The sequence below is a fragment of the Drosophila serrata genome, unplaced genomic scaffold, assembly GCF_035046125.1.
Source record: "Drosophila serrata isolate PLE 108 unplaced genomic scaffold, ASM3504612v1 contig_373, whole genome shotgun sequence".
Taxonomy (NCBI): Eukaryota; Metazoa; Arthropoda; class Insecta; order Diptera; family Drosophilidae; genus Drosophila; species Drosophila serrata.
In genome coordinates this window covers 335,040-356,676 of record NW_028257271.1, presented here as the reverse complement: position 1 = coordinate 356,676, position 21,637 = coordinate 335,040, and the positions used below count along the sequence as shown (strand labels likewise).

General features: G+C 39.2%; 1 protein-coding gene across 1 annotated transcript in view; it reads right to left on the bottom strand.

Moving 5' to 3' along the window:
• Nucleotides 1–5,017: 5,017 nt before the first annotated feature.
• Nucleotides 5,018–21,637, bottom strand: part of LOC110185378 (uncharacterized) — a 348,293-nt gene continuing 331,673 nt past the window's right edge. The window contains exons 10-11 of the mRNA XM_086839423.1: nt 12,888–13,186; nt 5,018–5,261 (exon numbers count right to left, since the gene is read on the bottom strand). The gene's annotated coding sequence lies outside the window, so the exon portion shown is untranslated. The remainder of the gene's footprint in view (nt 5,262–12,887; nt 13,187–21,637) is intronic.

Sequence of the window (21,637 nt, the reverse complement as noted above, 5' to 3'; positions counted from 1 at the left end):
CTTTCCTTACTGAAAACCATCTGAATAGCGAAAACTTGATTCCAATAAATAGAAAGAAAGAAAGAGGTAATAAGCTTGCTACTGAACTGCTGCTCTTTGGAAAGAATTAATTCTGTTGATGATTTTGGCGTCCGCTTGAACCCAAAACTTGACTTTATTGATCATATTTCGTCTATGGTGAATAGAGCCAGGGGTGTGCTTGGATTTATTAAACGGTGGTCGAAGAAATTCAATGACTCTATGTTACTAAATCCTTATATACTTCTTTAGTTCGTCCTCTCTGAGAATATGGATCCTGCGTTTGGAGCCCTCAGTACGGCGTCCATAGTAAACGCATCGAGTCGGTGCAAAAGAACTATTTACTTTTCGCACTACGCGGTTTAAATTGGGGTGCAAACCAAAGATTACCTGTACTCTAATAGACTCCTATTAATAGACTTACCGTCGTAGAACTTTCAATCGTAGAACGATGCTAGAAATTTTTTTTTTAATTATTTTTAACCTTATCCATGGTGGTGTGGAAAGTGCTGACTTGTTGAGTCAGCTCAATTTCCACGTACCATGTAGAACTACTAGATCCTATATCCCATTAGTCTTGTGCCACTGTAGAACCTCCTTTGAACTGCATGAACCTTTTAGAGTCAATATTTGTACACACTAATCTCTAACGTAGATACCCTTCCCAAATTAAAATCTTTAATACTAACACACTTAGTAAACATGCAAGCAAACAACCTGGCAGCACGCCGGTAGTAAATTTCCTCGTATTCTGTTCAATATTTTCATCGCGCCTACTAACGCCTAACCCAAACAGGCACGGGCCTGATGTCATACGGGCCACTTGAATGTGCTGACCATAGTTCATCAACGTCCAATATGCAAAAAAATGGAGCGTCTGATAGGGCGATCTAGCCGATATACTGTGAACACAGCTGGAAAAACTTCGGAGCTCAGAATCTCCGGCTTTCTGTGAGCACAATAACCTGAGATGCAAACGAAAGGCTATCAGAATACAAGTTAGTAAGCCTACCACGTAAGCCTCTTTCTTTTTAACAGGAAATACCTAGGGAAAAGGTTAGTTTTTTTTGGGGCGGGATTGGAAGATGTAGAAGGCGCAGTGGTATGATCAGACCTGGGAAGAGTTATTCCTACAGGCAGCCTTTTCTTTTTCTTCGCTTCAAATTCCTTAACAACAACGTACTCTGACCAGAAGTTGGGAGAGTAAATAGTGTTAAAAAGCTCGTTAGGGACATATTTTTTGAAAGATGAAATATCCCTAGCTTAAGAAAATTTAAACTTTTCCACCTTAATCTTTATTTTCTCGGCTCGCCTATAAAGGCGATAACATCTTCCGTTGTTTGATCAGGGGAATTAATGCTGAGGTCGAGGCCTGTGCCGAGGGAGGCTGCTGCTGAGAGCCCGTTGCAGGTAGTTGGGGTCCGTCGACATGCTGCCCACGAATAGCAGTTTTTTTTGCGCCTAGGAGACTCACTTAATAGCGTAAGAACTGCAGCGGCACAACGAAAGCGATAGAGTGGGAGAGCAGATAAATAGCAAAAACGTTTAGCTGTTGCGACGGCGCAAACAAAACCTAAACGAAGAAGGCACAAAAAGGAATGCAAAATATGCAAAAGCTAGCACTAGCAGCACAACTAAATTGGGAAATAAAACAATTATAAACACAAATCAGAATAGCTGGATGCACACGCGAAGTGAACGGGAAGTTATTAACACAAAATAGAACATTTAAGTTAACCCCGGTGGTTATTTTCAAACTTTAATACAAAGCGAGAGCGCAAGGAAAAACACGTCCGTTCACTTGGAAAGATGAAATTGCAATTAATAAAAAATATTTCTACATTTACATTTATACTGGGACTTTAGTAAATTGTTTATAAATTATAATATATAATATTATGTAGGACCAGTTGCTCCGTCTGCGTTAATATCGAATAAGATATTCGAATAATTTAAACGGCATTTGACAGGTAACTTTTGTAAATTTGGTGTATGTATCGGACAATGTGCCAATCCTCACACCTATTCGCTTTTTTATAGGGTAGCAGGGTGGCTCTATTCCTTACTTGGCGAAGACTGTCAATGACAATGTTTGTGTAAACTGTCAAGCGGACTATAATCGAGATTGTCCTGATTGTTCCGAAAACTGAACAGTCATCGCTTTGGAATTACAAACCAATTGTAAACCAATTTATCCCGACCTCAGCTGTCCGCAATGGACTTCGTATGTCACTGGGAAACGTGGTAACCGGAATTCAACTAACAACAATACGGAATTTTCTAACCTTCCTGGCAACAGGAGATCCAAAGTTCGTGAGCATTTCTCTGCCAATGTTGCTCCATTTGCCTCCACTCCTGACTGTTGAGTATTTTCCAAATGATGCAAGAGCTTCAAAAGGTAGTCGCACAGCTATCCCTCACAGTGGCAACTCTAGCCCAGAATGTGAACCAGATTCAGGGGAGATCCTCTTTGACAGTTCCCAGTTATAGAGTCAATTAGGACTAATGACTTCCGCATTGGATTCTGGAACGCCCGCAACCTGACATCAAATGTGCATGAGGTGCTTATATTTACCCTACAGCACAAAATTGACGTCATGTTAATTGCGGTATTAACTTTACTCTTGATTAAGGCTGAAGTTTCCCAAGGAAGCGCGCTGGGACCGGCGTTGTATAGCTTGTTTATCCAATATATGACGAGGTCCATGCAGAATCGAATACTGGCCACATTTGCAGACGATACTGCGGTGCTCTCCAAATCAAACAGTATTTATGACGCCACGGATATGCTTCAGCTGTTCAGAATAAGTACCTGGGGCAAACTTTGGACACCCTTCGCCAAGCATACAATTACAGTTAAGCGCTCAGTTAGGACCCATGGCGGCTTTTTGCACCTTTAGTACAATAAGGTGAAAAAATTGAAGCACTTTACTTATACAAGCCCAACCCAAACTGTCGTTCTTGGCTTACAATTTATGAATGTATCGATCTTGTATGTTGAAAGAAAACGAAACACATTTCAAATTTGAATGCTTATACCTCCACAAAAAAAATTAGTTATGTTGGTTGCAGATACGGAGTCCTTGTGCAATTTTCTGTCGGATAATCAGACTGAAAGGTAGTCCACTACCCAAAGAGGAGGGCCAATGCGCAGTTTTCGACATTAACAAGGAAGCTGAGAATATTTTATCTTCCCCAGATACGGAAAGATGTCGAGGAACATAGATAGTCTACCTACGCCTCAAAAAGCGGCACCCCGGGGACAAGAATGCGCACACCCTGCAGTCAGGTGGAGAAGGGCGTAGGTCTGGACACTACCATAGACTCCGCCCAAGAAATAAAGATTGACGAATCGATGAAGGAAAAATACAGTGACCTGACAATCATAGAGAACCCGCCGTGAGGTATGCAGGTAGTACCAAAGTACCAAAGACTCCCTGCAGCAAAGTACACAGGGCTAAAAAAAACTCGTGTAGAAATTTCTGGACCAGAAACGGCTAGACTCTGGAAGATGCAATCGAAGCACTCTATCATACAGAGTCTGTCGAAACGCGAAAACGGAAATTGGACTAAGGTAATAAAGAAGAGCACTAATGCAAGCCCACTTCCCATAATGAACAGGGGTTACCGATGCTCACGAACACCTGAACCTAGCAACTGGAGAAGAGCATCTCCCAACAGATTTACTATCTGTCAAATATACAAGTATATAAAGCACCGCGAGCCGTGCTACAAATCACCCCACGGCTCTTGCCGTGCTTTATCCCTATCCAATGGAAGACCTCTCAGATTGTCTTACTGGCACAATCAAAAAAATTGCAGTCATGTGAGCCCCAATGGTTACAGACCAATAAGCCTCACCAAATTCTTACTTTAGACGCTAAAAAACTGGTGAACTTATACATCAGAAACAATTAGGGAAGATAACTGTCAACCAACATGCCTACACAAAAGGAAAATCAGTGGAGACGGCACTAGTTTGGTTAATAGCCACTATTGAGAAAGCTCTACACAACAAGTAATATGATCTCGGGTATTCAACAACTTTAGCAAATCTATCAACACGCATCCCGCCGTTAACTTTGGATAAGCAATCTTTAAAGTTATGGGCGGAACAATCCGATAAGGCACCGTTTCTATCGTGAGAGGAGCGCACAGGGGCACACCGGAAGGTAGACACCTAGTTAAGAGGTTTTAGAGGTTTATGATTAAAGTTTTTAGTTTAGGAAGGCCGTCTACGTTACAGATTAGTATGTACAAATCTTTAAAATTTGCACATAAGACTATTTCTACTCGATATGTAAAAATTAAGCTAAGTCTGAACTTTGCTTGTCATCACGGTAATAAATAATGGAAGGCCTTGCATAATTTTACGGTGGGTTAAGGAAGGCAAGTTAATTTGGGGAATATGATCTATAGGTCAAATTAAGTAACCAATTATCCGCTTTTTTATTTAAATCAAATAATTAAAAGGTTTAATTTTTAAGCAGATCAAAATAATTTGTATAATAGTTTTTTGATTGTACCATAACAGCTATACTATGTAGTCGTTCGATCCGGCCCGCTCCGACTTTTATAATAGAAGACTAAATAAAAATTTTATTTGGATAGCTTCAAAACAGATAGACTAATTGGGGTAGAGACGGACAAACGGCCAGACATATATAGCTAGATCGACTCGGCTGATCAAGAATATATTTACTTGTATCGGAATTACTTTAGGATCGGAAAGGTCTGCTTTACTGCATTGCAAATTTTAGACTAAATTTATAATACACTGCAATGGTATGAAGGTGAAAAAGGTCGAATAAAATCTTAATTATGAATAATTGCAAAACAAAATATTTGTTTTCTTGTTATCAGTACATCTTTAGTAAAAAAATCTAAAATTAAATATTTGAGCGAAGTACCTGATTAAAAGTTCCTTGTTGTGGGGTTGTTTGATACTTTTCCCATTTTGCCATAACATCACACACATTTTCTTCCGATAAAAGACTTCTTTCTGAATTTCCAATAACTTCGTAAATCGCATATCCCTTAGAATTATCTTGTAGTCCAATAGTTTTCTTTATAATTTCCATTACATCATTTGCTGAAGAACTTGGTTGAAATTCGATAGAATAATAACGACCATCCATAAAGTAAAATTTTGAATAACAAGGTCTTCGGTTAGTTGTACATAAAATTTCATCGGTGCATGGTGTCCACTGACGCCTTCTTGTTCCTTGGGTTCTAAAAAAACACTTTAAACACAAAACACATTAGTATTTCTTAAAAAAAACGTTATAAAAAAGATTTAAGTATTATAAAGTAAAAAAAAAGTTTCCAGACACTAATTTTATCTCTTAAAAATTTATAAATCTATATATATAAAAATGCTCTGTTCGTGTCTACATCCTTCATAGACTTGAAAAGTTCTGAACCGTTTAAGCCCAAATTTTTACACAACATGCGTTGAGGTTCCAGCTCGGTTATTGTCTACTTTTGATGTTGATAGCTTATCTGCGGTTGCGAATATATCAATTTTTTTAGCGTTTCCCCGTGCCCCTACTGCTGCGCCCTCTACAGGCAGCCAGCTGAATCAAAGCATTTCCTGTCAAACATTCAAAGCATTTTGAAAGAAGAAACTTGAAAAGTTCTGAACCGTTTAAGCACAAATTTTTAGAGAACATGCGTTGAGGTTCCAGCTCGGTTATTGTCTACTTTTGATGTTGATAGCTTATCTGCATTTGCGAATATATCACTTTTATTCGCGTTTCCCCGTGCCCCTACTGCTGCTCCCTCTACAGGCAGCCAGCTGAATCGAAGCATTTCCTGTCAAACATTAAAAACATATTGAAAGAAGAAATTGGAGATACAAATTTTATTTTTTGTTCAGGTTCAGTAAGAAACGAAGTCATGCCACCCAAGAAGTCGAGTTTGGGTCGTCGTACTCGCAATACAGAAGCAAACAGACGTAAGATTACGAATATGACTGACGAAGAACGGGCCTCCATCCGAGAGACGCGGCTGCGCGATGAACTTTTACTCATACAGGTTAATGGTTCGGAGGACCGATTGCAATCATATATTGAAATGTCGTCAGTTGTTTCATCAGTACATTGTCGATATGTATGCAAAAATTGAAACAGAACGTTTGCTGTTCCTCCGATTGAATCAGACGAAACTTCGGTCAGAGGAATATATCCATTTGCGGGATGCTGTGATGAATGACCGTAATACAACCAACGTTGGAAAGCTCACGATTTTGCCATCCTCATACATAGGTAGTCCACGCCACATGCATGAATATGCTCAAGATGCCATGGCATATGTTCGTTGCCACGGCCGTCCAGACTTATTTATCACCTTCACATGCAATCCAGCTTGGGACGAGATAGTACAGCTGTTATTTCCTGGACAATCGTATAGGGATAGGCATGACATCACAGCCCGTGTTTTCAGACAAAAGCTCAAGTCACTGATGGATTTCATTGTGAAACATGGAGTTTTTGGATCTGTGCGGTGCTGGATGTATTCAGTAGAATTGCAGAAGAGAGGATTGCCGCATGCGCACATACTGATTTGGCTGTATGATTTTTATCAAAATTACTCCGGATGAAATCGACGATGTTATATGCGCTGAGATTCCACGGGCCGAGGTTGATACGGATTTACATGAAGTTGTCATCAAGATCATGATCCATGGCCCATGTGGTACCCTCAACCCATGTTCACCATGAATGGTAGACGGGAAGTGTTCCAAGCGATATCGTCGAGCATTTACAGCCAACACCGTAACAGGGGACGATGGATATCCTCTGTATGGGAGACGGTCAACTGAAGATGGAGGGACTTCGGCAACTTTAAACATGAGAATTGGTGATATTGAGGTAGACAATCGTTGGGTGGTTCCATACTCACCACTATTGTCAAAATCATACAAAGCGCACATCAACGTAGAATATTGCAATTCCGTGAAATCGATTAAATATATCTGCAAGTACGTGAATAAAGGCAGCGATATGGCAGTTTTTGGTGTTCAGGCAGAAAATGATGACAACAATGCAGTACGAGTTGTCGATGAAATATCTCAATACCAGGCTGGAAGATACATAATCAGCAACGAGGCTGCATGGAGAATTTTTTCGTTCCCCATTCATGAACGCTATCCAGATTTAGTTCACTTGGCAGTCCATTTGGAGAATGGTCAACGTGTCTATTTCACAGAAAGAAATGTGCAAGAAAGAGTCCTGAATCCGCCAGCGACAACTCTGACTGCCTTCTTCACCTTATGCCAGAAAGATAATTTTTCCAGAACCTTGATGTATTCAGAAGTGCCCTCTTAACCATAATATGCCACAGAGAAACGTGGCAGGGTACAGCTAGTAAATAAATAAATATATATATATATATAGCAGATTTTAGCAGATTTATATATATATATATATATATATATATATATATATATATATATATATATATATACATACACAGATACATTCTTTATATTCACACTAAATACTACTGTTGGGTCAAAACCAAATAATTAGATTTTCGTTTATAATGGAATTCATTGCATTTTGAATGTTAGTTAACATAATATATTTCATACTTATGCTGCCAACTCATATGAACGAATGAGTGGAACATAGGAGAAGAAGAAATTGAAAATAACGACCTGAAATTATGTATCGCCTCGAGAACGTGAAGAAACATTTTTTTGACCGTTACCTGACTTGTGCAAGTTTTTTTTTGTGTTCCTTAGCTTGTATCATCAGCCGGTTATACTCAAGGGGCTTCCGTTGCAACAGTCCCATTCTCCAAGTTTTATAACTAACCTATCTCTCGTATTATTGGACACAATATCATCGCTCTTTGCATCGCTAACTGCCGCCAAAACAAATGGTCAGTAGTGGCCCAGCCTTATCGATAATGCATCCGCACTCGTTGCGTTCGTTTGCCAGGCAATAATTGCCTTGGCAAGGGTCATCTCATTGGCAATAGTCCGCCGACACAGATATGCCGCACCTCTGCCTTAGCGCGTAATTTTCAGCTTCATCGACTATCACCTCAGTCGGCCGAATTTCCTTTATAATAACCGCAAGCGTTCACACATACACGAAACCCCGTTTCGATTGTGTCGCCCTGCTCACTGGACTGGTTCTGGTCAAGGATATATATAGGATGCTACAAAACAGAAAGAGCGCTGTCAAATTAAATTAATTAATTTGGTCCGGTGCGCTTGCCAGGTCGAGCAAAGTGGGCGAACGTGAATGAAAAATGGAACCACAACGGCGAGCTTCGGAACTGCCGGGAGAGGATAAACCCTAAACACAGTCAAAGATGGACAAGAAGGAGATTTTGAGGCCGATATTGGTCGCGGCATCTCATTTAGTATCGGAGACCGACGAAGAGGAGTCGAGATTGGAAAACAGAGCAATCCCAATCCCCAATCTAACCACACAGGTGGGGCTCAGGCACCACCACAGAACTATCTAAACTTACACAATATTAAAAGCGAGCAAAGGTCAACAGAGCCCGTTTCGTTCTCGGTAAGATAAAACAGAATAAGGCTGAGGGCAAGACCAACCCTCGAGATGCCGAGGAGATCGCGGAACACGAGGCCTACAAAACGGCGAACCCAGCGGCATTTCAGCCCTTACTGGCAAAGCGCAATCGAACACAGGAAGTAAGCGAGAGCGCACCTAAGAGGGTGAATGACTCACAGGGCAAGACAAGAGCGACAAACATGGTCATCTGCGACAAATCACATGATACCACCTCAACTAACGAAATAACTAACTAGATATCGAAAATCGTGCAGATTAACCTAAAGCGGAGCTTTCACGGTTCAGCGAATCTCACGAGCCTTCTAAGGAAGAAGAATATCGACATCGGTCTGGTACAGGAGCCTTGGACCAGCGACAAGCAAGTCGCTGGCCTATTAAGCAAGATTCTTGCCAAAGGGCACACAAGCCTCACCCTTATCAGCAGAGCAGACGGCACTGCAATAGAAGAGTCACTTGAGCTACTAGTTGACACTCACTTCCAAGGGAACCTACGAGAGAACTCGGAACCCGAGTAGGAAAAGAACACTCAAACAGACACGCCAACGAAAGACATCATTACCACGGAGCGAATCCAGTGGGCAATAGATTCTTTTGACAAGTACAAAAGCCCGGGCCCAGAAGACATTACAACACAAGCAATACACGATGACCACCTTCATAGACATCGAAGGCGCGTTCAAAACCGTGAACCCCGACTCCATCCTCTGCTCCCTCAACTTGATAGGTATTGAGAGAGACATCAGAGAGTGGATCGGGGTTATGCTTAAGGACGATCAGAGCCGAACTGAAAGGCACTCACCTCACGCGGACTGTGAAGAAAGGCACACCTCAGGGCGGGGTTTTGGCGCCCCTACTCTAGCTTATAAACATGAACGCCATATTAGAAGATCTCAATATGAGTGGAGTCAAAGCAGTTGCATACGCAGATGACGTAGTACTGCTAGTATCAGGACCCTATTCTGACGTTTTCAGCGAAACAATGACAGGTGCGCTGGTTGAATTAAACATATGTATGAACAAAAAAGTAAGCCAAGTCTCATACCAGCGATAGGATTATCAATCCAGATCGTTCGCAGAGCCTGAAAGCTCGCGCGTAGTACGATCTCTAACAAGATCAATATTTCCGACCTTTTGCGCCGCCGATCAACAACGATTACAGACGTGCCTGCCCAAGCGCAGAAGACAAAGAGTAAAGAGAATAAACACCCAGTGAAAAGTACAACCACGCCGTGCCAAGGCCTTCTTGGCAGCCATCGATCGATACCGTTAGTACTTATACTACACATTTTAAATAATTAATTTTTTCATGGGTGTGTGGCTATATCTTCTTGTCCCTCTCTCTCCCTCGACGCTGCGAGTCTCGCGTTTTGGCACTACCATTCGCGAAATTTAAAGAAGTCAAGACCTTCCCCGCTTTCCCTTGACTTGTGTTCCTACACTTGGAATTCCATTGCCGATCAGCCTGAGTCAGTCCATTTATCGCGAAACGCCCCGTAGTTAGCTTCCTTGTCCAGCCCAACCTCGGAATCAGTGCCAACCGCCAGATAGCCTGCGCGCCCAGACGGAGTCGACCCCGTTTTCGCATTCTCCGCAAGACGCACTATCCCCTTGCTTTCGCCCTTGCCACACCGCCACACCCATACTCGCCTATTCTCCTATCTATACAAATATTCTTCCTTGGTTGCGACTGAGATCTACCCCGGCCTGAGCACTTCGTTACAAATCTGAAAGGGTATACAAACTTCAGCGTGCCGGAATTAGCTTTCCCAATTATACTATTATGATACTTTCTAAATGTTGGTTTATCTTTATTTTTGGATTTGACAGCTTCTAAGACTAGATAACTAGATAACTCTCTTATCGAATCGAGCGTATAACTAATAATTTCAGGACCGTGGACAACAACTTTGTGAACTGTCCAGTACAAAGCTTCCGCCATGCTAAAATATTGCACACCTTAAAGTTTGTTTAATTTTTTCTAGCCGTATTACCATCATTTAATGATCCACATCACCCACTGCTGGTTTGCTTAAATGTTTTCCTATACGCTGCAGGAGCTGCAGTCCGGCAGATTAGAGAGGGATGAAAATGGATTTTGCCGGCTATACCCTGGCAGGCGCTACAATTTTCTTACTTCGGTATTGCATGTCTTTTCTTAATTCTCTTTGCATTGGGAGTTGAATGCTATTACATTCAAAAGTTTTTTGCGTACTAGTTAAAGTTACACAAAAGTTAAATATAATAATAAGTTAAATGTAAGTTATTTCTGTTCAATAAATACATGAATTTTCAGAAATGATGTTAAAAATAGGTGGGACTTTAACCTAGATAACGTGAACATGGAATTTCGTTAGATTTTCGGTGATTTTTATACCGTTGCAGTGTAGTATAATATTATTCAGATGTTCGCAAAACGTTTGAAGTCATATCCGACTATATCAAAGGTATATATTCTTGTTCAGCATCAAAAGCCGAGTCGATATATTTATGTCTGTATGTCCGTCTGTGCTTGTGTCCGTCTGTGTTTCTGTCCCTCTGTACATTTCTACGCAAACTAGTCGATTTTATGAAAATCGGACTACTATACCATAAAAAATTATAACTTTTTCAGTTTTCAATAGATTTTCATAAAATTTGAGTTATTGCCCTGTTATATTATTTTAGAATTCGGATTTTAATTTTATGAAGAGTGGACGACTCTATCATATAGCTGCCATTCAAACGATCGTTATATAGGATAATGCAAAACTATTAATGAAAAACTGTAAATATAATATGTATAGGAAAATGAAATGAAATCAGGCATTACTTCATTGTTTTTTTTTTTTACATTAATATATAAAATTTATATTGAGTCCTAGTCATCCATGTTCTATCTGCAAAGGTATATAATCTTTAGCGTGCCGAAGTTAGTTTATAATATATATATTATAACATAATTGTGCAAAATACTGGAATTTCTCAAATTTAGGGCGACTTGCCTTGGGATCCATTTTAATGGCGAATTTCTAAATGTACGGGCGAAAAGTGGCTTTTCATGGCGATTTCAGGTTAAAATTTGTATGAGTGCATGCTCTCTCTCCTTTTCTATTAGTTCAAAGAGCTTTCACCCCGCTCGCCCAAATCTAGGTTTACGTTTTAAGTTATTAATTATAATTCACCTTCATCGGCGCAATTTCCCGAAAAGTTCACGTTGTTTTTTATTATCGTGTCAACAGATTAATCCGCCCCCTTCTTGGCCCTACAGGACAGAATAACTTCCATTTTAAAAGCTCAGTTCGTCTCGGTAACTTTAACACGAAAAATTAAACATTTGGGACAATAGTTTACAAGATGCTATAGGGAGCGGATTTGAAAAATATCTTTTTAAGCGGGAACCTTTTGATTAAACAATGGCTAGCAAATTTAGTCACACAACCTCTCCTACAGCTCAGTGATAGACTTAACTCTAATTACCCGTGTTTTCATTATCGAGTGTACATTATTGCTGCCAGTCGTACAGTGAGGTTTTGCGAAACTAAGTTCGTCTGACTTTTCTGTATGATTGTCTAAATCATTCATGGGCACGAAAAATAACGGAATGAGCCAGACATCAAATTTAAACAACAACAACCACCGTCGCAAATTAACCAATGAGTTGCAGGTTTTCTCGACAAAAAATTACATTTATTTTGTTTTTGTGTTCTCGAGCAAGCACTGACTTCCAGGTTTTCAAAAAAAAAACATGTATTTTGTTTTTGTGTAGATGTGCGCTGAGGCCTCTGCCGACAGGCAATGTTCTATTGCAAAACATAACGGAATGAGCCACACGAGCTTTAGGAGCCGAGGCGTGCCCATGTATGATCTAAATCCAAATCCAATTTATTCGACACTACAGCACCTTCAAAATCGAAAAACCCAGTTAATTTCCAAAACTATCCCGATTCTATAATATTCTACAATTTTGCGTACAATTTTATGAAAATCGGGCTACTTTATCATAGAGCTCCCATAGGAACGATCGTTAGATATATAGGAAAAATGCAAATCTGTGAATGTAAAACTGTAAATATAATATGTATAGGTGAATGAAATGAAAGCAGGTATTACTTTCTTGTTTTTTAACATAAATATATATAATTTATATTGTATTGATTCCTAGTCATTGAAGTTCTATCGGCGTGCCGAAGTTAGCTTCCTTTCTTTTAACAGAACAGCGAGACAAAAGTACAAGTAAGAAAATTGAGTTGACTATTTTATACTTTGAGATATATATATTTCATATCAACAAAATTCGACATTAATCAGTATTTGTGGTATTACTGGCTCAGTACTTACGTTTTCGGCAAATCTTGCGTATTTACCCTCCTCAGATAAATAATCACTAGCGCATCGTTTTAAATGAGCAATTAGGTACTTTCGAATAGATTTCAAGGATGGTAAAATAATACTGCATACAACGGATAAAAGCGCCCAGTTTTTTAAATTTATTCTTGAGTTAACATCTGGATGATCCGTTGTCTGCTTAATTAATTGAAGATAAAGTTCATTTAACAAAGACTCTTTTTTCATACATTTCTCCAATATTGATTGTACTATTGGAATATGTTCATCCTCAGCCCGTTTTATTGTTTCGCCTGTAAATAAACAGAAATTTAGTGGTTACTAAGTTGTAACGACATCCTGGGATTACAAATTTATAAATTCTGTTAATTACGTTACTAAAATTCTCATGTTTTGTAAACTCAGGTGACCCTGTTGACTTAAATATTTTTTTTTTGGGTCGGATAACATAGCATGCTTCAGAAGGACAAAGAAATCAATATCAAGGGATCTTACCCACAAAAAACTCTATGACTTGTATTTTTCAAACGGTTTTATTCACCCCGTTTGTTTTATTTGTTCTTGGGTCAAATTTAGTAATTCAAATTTCACCCTCTTCCAGTCAACCGATTAATCTGAAATTTTGTATACACTTTGGATTTTGGTGACAATTATATTTATTCATTATCATTATAAATTCAAGATGGCCGCCGCTACAAAATGGCGATAACTTAGGTTTTATCAATCCCATCAACATGGGTATCAAATAAAAGGTCTCAACAAGTAGAATACAATTTACTATGCAAAATTGAAATCTAAGATGGCCGCTACTACCAAATGGCTGATATCAATTGTTTATCAATCCCACCAATATGGGTATCACATAAAAGGGCTTGGCAAGAAGAATACAGTGCACTATACAACCTCAATATTTAAGATGGGCGCAGCCACTAAATGGCGTATAATAATAAGATTTAAATTTAGAAATTAAATCTGTAATTTAGGTATCTGATTAATCCAGCCTGAATCCACCACCCAAGTAAAAATTTTGTATCGTGTTGAGGACTGTGTGGCGTTAGGGTGCCTAAATATGATACGTCGTTAGCGGTAAACCACCCAAGTTAAGGTGAAAGGTTAAAACGCGCCGAGAACTGTATGGAATTACGGTGGATAAAAATGATATGTCGTTAGCGTTTTCCCCTCAAGACTCAGGCGCATCTTGTTGTACATAGCCTTGTATGCAACAGATGTACCTCCGTCCGAATTCATTTCGCAAGAGACTGAGTACATCTGATACACCCGAAAGCCATACAGTTTCCAGCTAAGAACAATTACGGGACGGCTGAAAGAAGAATGTTGCCTTTAATACTATCATGGGCTTCTACAATACATAAAATGCAGAGTTAGTAGAGTAAGATCTTTGCAGGGACTACGTACAGAGGAGTTGGACTGCAATAAACTAACGGGCAAGAAACCTTGCAATAATGAAGCACTAAATGAATTAAACAGAATGCGAAATAAAAACTAAAAATTAGAAAAAAAAAATAGGTAAAAAAAACTTTTTAAGTTAAACGGTTTTATGTTAAACATACATTGCAATGTTTAAGATAAATGTACAAAAAACCAAAAAATAATAAAATAGATACATTCGTGGGAATTATAAACATATTCATAGACTAGAATAAAATAAAACCATGGGGCACGTCAATTGTCTATAAATTATCGACTTAATGTGCGATAGAAGAATCGTTTTATTCGTCGTTAGGCAGTTGGCCCGCAGACGGTGAGGAAATTACTTACTATTTTCTTGTTCATGGAAATTCCAATAGTTATACACTCCATGTAAATAAAAGAGATGTCTCAACTAGTTTATCGTTGGACATTCACACTGCTGGCTGGCGAGGAATCGTCGTTTAATCGACAAAACATATGATAAAAGTACTACTCGCTCACCACTATGAAACCCTAAAACTCGCTTATAATCGAGCTTGCTAGCTTGTTTCCACAGTCTAGCCCTACTTATCACACGTCCATCGTTGTCGGTTGAACAACTGCCTAATTATAGTGTAATATTACAAAACAATCATTTTAATCAACGATTGTAGACAATTGAAGTTCCCTACGGTTTTATTTTAGTCTAGTCTCTGCATATGTTAATAATTCCCATGACTGTATCTATTTTATTATTACATTTATCTTAAACATTGCAATGTATGTTTAACATAAAACCGTTTAACTTAAAAAGTTTTTTTTTACCTATTTTTATTATAAGAAAAGTTTTGAGGGCCGTTTTAGTACAAATATTTTTCTTGGATCTGATGATCGTTAGGGGGATTTTAGAAGGATAGCAGCCGCTGCCTAAAAACGTGTTGGCCTATTGCCTGTTTGCCCCTAGGATGGAAAACTTAAGATTTGGGTTATCAATAATTTCACATAATAATTTAAAAGATTCATAAATAATATAATATTGTTACACTGCTACAATAATTAGAGGTTTCATTAAAGACTTGACAGAAATTGGTGAAATTGTTCACCTTATCATTAGAAACCTCCCACTTCTTAATTATTTGGAAAGAATCGTTTATTATTTCCCTCCACAAAAACGGTAGCAAATTGGATGCCAGCAATTATAGAGGAATCTCCAAGTTGTCGGCCTTCCCTAAACTCTTCGAAAATATAATCACTCCTCACTTGCAGTACCTTTGTAAATCAGTTATTTCTCCATGTCAACATGGTTTTATTAAGCGAAGATCAACAATAACAAATCTTTTGGATACATGTTTATATTTATATTTCTAAAGCAATGAAGTAATACCTGCTTTCATTTCATTCACCTATACAAACTTTATTTTCAGTTTTACATTCACAGTTTTGCATTTTTCCTCAACATCTAACGATTGTTTGTATGGCACCTATATGATATATGTAGTTGTCATAAAATTTGACACAAAATTTAAGACTATAATAAAATGGCTATTCTCAAATTTGATGAAAATGTGTTAAAAACTAAAAAGCTATAATTTTTAATTATATTCATTTGTCGATCGTTCCTATGAGAGCTATATGATATAGTAGTCCGATTTTCATAAAATTGTACACAAAATTTTAGAGTAATACGAAATACGCTATATCTCAAATTTGTTTAGATTCCGTTGAAAACTGAAAATGTTATTTTTATTTGTAAAAATTTTCTGCAAAGTTTCATTCAGATAGCTTCAAAACTGAGAGACTAGTTTGCGTAGAAACGGACAGACCGACAGAAGGACAGACGGACAGACGGACAGACGGACAGACGGACATGGCTAGATCGACTCAGCTATTGATCCTGATCAGGAATGTATATATACTTTATATGGTCGGAGGTGCCTCCTTCACTGCGTTGCAAACTCCTGACTGAAATTATAATACCCTGGAAGGGTATAATAAAGGCAATCGCGAATAGTGAGAAGACAAATTGGGTACGATTTATACCTAAAATGTGTGATCCGTTATACAGTTTTAATTTAGCGCTGTTATGCTCAAATACAGGGAATACCATTGTATCAAAGCGCCGGATGGTGCACATGATTATTAAGAAAGTAAGATAAAAGGTTTAATTTCATATACCGAAAGTTATCCTTACCTAACTTAAGAATGAATCAAAATTCGATCACCTAATTTTTCACCACAGTGCGAAAGCTTACAACGAGTGACATAATAGAACCATAACCTGTTTCCCTAAAAACGCTTTAAAACGAGCTAAAGAGTCGGGCAGACCCACGAGCCACAAGCAGGGGGAACTACACAACCTGCAAGATATAAACAACCCACGAGGGTTGTCCGGTCCAACCTAACCCAACCTTACCCTTTTTCGATCTACTCTTGAACATAACCGTATATACTCCGCACGCCTGCTCTTTCGTTGAGCTCAAATATTTAAATTATTTTAATTTTTGTTTTCGTCAGGATTTCCGATCAGAACTTTTCGCTCTCTCAATAACAACTTAAAAATACTCATTAAGAGCTCGAGTTACTGCATACATTTTTCCGCCGCCCCCCAAACCAAACAGATGAATGTTCATTAACCCATATACTGTGTGCATGAACGCTGAGCATGGAATTCGGAGGAACTGATCGAAGCTAGCAACCTCAGCAGTCACGCGAAACCTGCAAGCAATGCAGATTCCGATTTTCCATTCGATTTCATTCTCATAGTTCACCCAAACAGTCCTCTGAACTTTGTAATACGGAGCGGCCGAATAAATTGTGTGCTGACTGTATATTCCAATTAATTTGATAAGTCAGTTCTGAGTTTACAATTTCAGTCAATCTTAGAAGGTCTTTTTATCAAACACATATTCTATTAAACCACCCTCCTGTACCAAAATTCCATTCCTGTCCGATTCCTGTTGTCATGTTCGAAAGACAAAAACAAATCCCATGGGTACAGCTCAATGGCCAAAACTCATTTTTCGCAAGTATTCAAATTTCCGTATTTTCAATAATATCAAGCTGATATGTTACATACCTAAAATGTTAACTTAACAGTTCAATGTTAAAATAACAGCTGTTAAAGTCAGCTGTTGCAAGCGAACACCACGCTGCCTAAAAGGTTGACTTTGAGGTGCAGTTTCAAATTGGCATATCTCTGACAAAAAATCATTAAATAACCAAATTCAAACTGAATATTAATTCTTCAGGTTATTACTATATGTTGATACTAAAATGCTCCGTGTTGCGTTCGTATTTTTCTAAAAATTTGTATATGGGAAATTCTCTAGTATCGAATGCGACATTCATACGCATTCAAACTAAACTAAACTAAACACATGTGCCAAGACTTAATTTTAAATTTATAAAAATTGAATCGTATAGGTCTTGGTTAGCACTATAATTGGTGCTAAGGTCGATTTTGAACCCTTGTTTGTTTTCAAGATATTCACTAAAATGTACTGCGTTCGCACGCGACAAAAATAGAAGTTACATTTGAAAAAAAACAGTTTAAGCTCTGATTTCAGCGAAACGTGATGAAAAATTGTAGTACAATAAATTTTAATGAATTACGTAATGAATTCTCTTAATAACGTATTTTGTTTGATTTTAAAATATTAAGTAGTTATTTTTTAAATTCAATTTTACTCCCGGTCGCACACGACACTTTGGAAAGCGATAATTTAAATTAAAACTGTACGACTATTGGTAATCGCATATGTCCTTTAGCATTTCATATTGACTCTTTGGGTTTTTTATGTCATATTAGAAGCCAAAAGTCAAAGCAAAATGCTTTGGTTTAAGAGATTGGCATCAAAACAAAACATGCCATTTTTTATGCCTTTTTTAGATAACAACAACATTATTTGCGTTTTCGCATTTTTGACATCGATTTTTTTTTTTAACTTATTTTAGAAAATGAAAAATTCTCTTAGTCTTGACCATCATGACAAATTACATGTTGTAGGTTTGTCAATTCTGAATTCAAAATATATAAGCTCATTGTGCGTTTTTTGCGGTTTTTTGCCTAATTTGAATTATTCGGAAGCAACATCTTGGTCAGAAATGGAGAACTGCTAGTAGTGTGGCGTAGACAAGGGAGGTTAAATTCCTCCTTAAATATATTGTGGAACAATCAAACTCCGCAGAATATAAGGTTTTGTTAACCGTTAAAACTAATATAGACGTAAAGGAAGACGACAATACATATTTTTTTTTATAATAATAATGAAATTGATGACAATGATGAAGTTAATAATTAATATGTAGAATAATAAAACCAAAAAAAAAAAATGTTCTTCTTTAATAACTTCTATATTTATTATCCGATCTGAACCAAATTTGCAGGACACATTTAAAATAAGAAAGAAAGAAAGAAAATTCTGTGCTCCAAAATTGGGGTCTCTGATTTGAAAATTGCTTTTAATATTCGATTTTTTTTCGATTTCTGTGGGCGGAGGGGGTCGTTGACACGCCCACTTTTCTAAAATACCTTCCTATAGTCATAACCATCCTTGTATAAGGAGCCTGCAGTAAAAAATTTTCTTAATTTCAAAAATTTTAATTTTGTTCACGAAACGGGTCAAATTCCACATAGTGCAGCTTAGAGAACTCCGCAAAAAAGTAGGCAATGAAAATTCTACCTATGTAGTTCGGCTACTGCCGATGTTCTCACTTCATATTTGTTGTTTTGTTTTCGAAGGGATTTGGAGCAGTGGTTCCGATATTAAAGTGTGGTAAAGACAAATATTATTTACCGAAAACAAAATTTTTCGATAGTCTCGTTGTTGAAATCGATTTTTTCACAGCTCTGACACAAGTGTTTTGCATTGTAATTTATAAAATATTGATCAAAGGTAAGAGTATTGTATTCAATTAAAAAATTCATTTGCAGAATTGCTTTTAAGCCTGGACGATGTTTTAACCTAAACGGAGTGAACGGGAAAGTCATATTTCTAGAATTGGTTTTATATATAATTGGTATATTTATGGAAAATATTGTGGATTTGATTCTAACATACAAATGTACATATACACATACTACATACATATGTATTCTAATTATTGACGGGGCAACAGCCGTAAGGAAAGACCCCGTACATATGTTTAGGGGAAATGCATGAAAACGTGCTAAGAAAAATTGTGGTAATCATTGAACAAATTATAAAGTTTAGATAAATAAATATATTAAAAAAATAAATTATATACACATTTTCCTCTAGGATTTCTATCTGATTCTGCTCTGAATTCCTTTACGATTACTGCCTGATTCCGTCTGGAATTTCTGGCTGATTCCACTCAGAGTCCAGTTCTAAATTCCCTTCTGATTCAGAGGGAATTCGTGTCAAAATTCACGACAAATTCCTGGAACGATTCCTGGCAGATTCCCGGATGATTCTTCGGGAAATCCGAATTCAGGTTTTTAACGCCTAGTGTATGGAAATTCCTGCATAAATACTGTAATTCTGGCAGATGACGATAAAAATGAGAGAATCGCTTTGCTTACTGCGCAACGCAAATATAATTATGTATATAGTGACATATTCACAGTCCCATAGATTTTAGCACATGCCTACTTATTCCACATATCTAAACCTATGAATCATCATCGAATGATAACCATACAGTCATCGGACACCACAACTCCACACGAGTCTGACAGTAGAAAAAACACAAGTCCCCAGTAGTAGACTAAACAATTTTGTTTGTAGGGGGGCGATCCTGCCGCTGAAGATCCTGTCTTGTCAAATGTAGCCCAATGGAAATTCCCACGTCGCAAGCGAAGGTGAAAAGTGAAAGACGGGGGCGTGGTGGGCAAATCAAATGGTCAGCTTTATTGCGCTGCATACATAAGACTAAAAAGCTTAAATGTAAGGGCTGCGCTCCCAACCGATAAGCTACGCTTAACAGTGCGAGAGCGGGCCCGAGAAGTGGAGCGCGAACTAGCCGTCCCTCAGCTCGCTTAGCAGCGAGCGAAGCTCGGGAACTCGGGAGCGGGCGTTCGCGAACATCGAAGAGTGGGCGCGGGGGCGCTTAGACTAGCCCGATAAGCAGTGCGCGAAGAGCCGACTTGCGGGAGTGCAAGAGCGGCCAAAGCTTTGGAGGCTCGGCGGACAGAGGCGGCGCCGCGGCCGCCGCGAAGGGCCTTCTGACGTGAACATTCTCCCCCCCCCTTGCAATCACTCGGGTTGCAACATATTCGTCCTGTATAAGCGCTGCCGCGTTCTGCAGGGTTTCCTGGCTTGCGGCGGAAATTGCCTATGCGCACCGGAGTGCAGTTGAGGAGCGGTGGACGAAAGCCGTGGAGTGGCTGAGGAGTGTCGGGGGGAGGCGCAGGATGGTAGAGGTGCCGTCGACGTCGGTAGCGGATGAAGTTCGGTGGCAACCTCGTTCGCGTTCGCGTGGTGCGAAGCGGTGGCATCTTCTGGAAGCGGACTGGAAAAAGTATATCATTCAGAAGATTGGTCAGTAAATAACGCGAATTGGGAGCACGGAGTCATCCGATGCTGCGATCGGGGTGCGGGAACTGGACATCCAGGCATATGCAGGAGCGTGTGGTGAAGCTGATTGCACGTCTTGCATCGGTCACCACTGCGGCACTTGCCCTGGGAATGTTCGTGGGCCAAACAGTTCGAACAGTAGCGGTTGGTGGACACCGCGCTGAGCCTCTTCTCAGCACTAAGCCTAAGGAACTTGTGGCATTTTCGAAGCGGATGGACTCCGCTGCAGACTCGGCATGGGTAGGATAAAATACCTCGGGAACGTCTGCTCTTGATGTCGTAGGGTACCCAGCAATTTAAGGCGTTGGAAGAAGTGATTCGTGTGGAGAACGCGGATATCCTTTGGATCGGTGCAGTTACTGGGTTGGAAGGTTCAGGAGCAATCTGAACACTGGAGGAAAAGTTTCTGGCCTCGTGCCAAACAATTCAAGCAGAGTTGCTTTCTTCGGATGATATTTGACCTCTCGACTACGGTCATTTTAAGGAAACGGGGACATCTTCGCAGGGGGTGGTTTTCCCTGGAACATAGGTCACACCTTCTGGGTCTGGGTGTTGGAGTCACTCTGAAGTCGGAAGAATAAAGCCGGGACGCTGGGGCCCTCGGAGTCGCCAACTTTGGCGGAAAATGCTGTGAGCTGGTAGGCGTAACGTCGTCGATGGCCTCCAGCGTACGATGGCGCTCGGTCAGAAACGCGTCTAGCTCGTTCCAAGTTGGAATTTTGTCCTTATTGTGGATAGATTGTTCCCACAGAGAAAGGGTTACTTCGGGAAGCTTTGAGGAAACCATATACACCA